Below are 1,179 nucleotides of genomic sequence, written 5' to 3' on the forward strand. Positions count from 1 at the left end.
AAGACAGTCGGTTCACCATGATTATTCAGTCAAGCAATCTAGGTCTCAGCCCTCAGGTCAATGCAAATACGGTCTATGGGGCAGTGAATATTTCCTTCCGGTCTCAATTCGCCCTAAAGCACAAATAGCTTAGCTTCCGCCCTCACTACGTGCCCTAATGTTCACTACAAGTCTCACCCTTTCCAATCTTCCGATCTAGGTCAAGGTTTACTGCGATTTAATGACTAATTGCGTTGACTCAATTAGACAGAAACAATTAGATGTAGCGATTAACAACATAAACTACACAAGCATTAAACCTAATAATTCGATTTAAAATTCCTTCATAATCATGGATTCCCTAAGTCTTAGCAAGAGAAATTAGTTATGCATTATTATTGAATTAACAACAATTATACATAAACAAGAGAAATTAAACATCGTAATAATGCAACGAAGAGATTGAAATAAAGCAATGGTAAACAAAGAAAAAGAAGAAATAAAGAACAATAAAGGAATTAGGATTAAGAAATAAAAGAGAGTAGTGATACCGATTACAAGATTCAAATCCGAGCAATAGTCTAGAGTAAGAGAGTGTAGAGAGGAAGAGAGGAAGAGAGGAAGAGAAGAGTATCGTAGTCTAAGGAATGATAAAAAAAAGTCGTAACACACGTCCTACTTAACCTAATATAAATCCTAATTACAAAGCCCACTCGAAATAAGGCAAAAACACGATTACATGATGAAACCTCTCGATCAAGTGGAATAAAACCACTCGATCGAAGACACAACTAGCAATTCCTCTCGATCGAACACAATTAGGGCTCGATCGAGGACTTCTTATATCATCCATCTCGATCGAGTATCAGAACAACTCGATCGAGTGAATATTCAAAGGATAAAGCATTCGATCGACTGAAAAGTGGTCGATCGAGCTATATCAGCACGTAAGATACCTTGACACCTTCCGAAATCAGCTTATGCGTCTTTAAAGTGATAGATTTCAAGCTCCGATTCCTTATTTCCCACAAATGCATGCAAATGAGACAGGTTTAGGCTCGATTTATCTTCTTTCTGGTCCGTACCTACAATTTACACAAGACAAACCAAAGTAGACTATTCGGAGGTATTTGTAGCTAGATGCTACATAAATAGTACAGAAATACGTGTAAAAATGTGGTAAAAACTCTATATAAAATA

Source organism: Silene latifolia, chromosome 5 (assembly GCF_048544455.1).
Source record: "Silene latifolia isolate original U9 population chromosome 5, ASM4854445v1, whole genome shotgun sequence".
NCBI lineage: Eukaryota > Viridiplantae > Streptophyta > Magnoliopsida > Caryophyllales > Caryophyllaceae > Silene > Silene latifolia.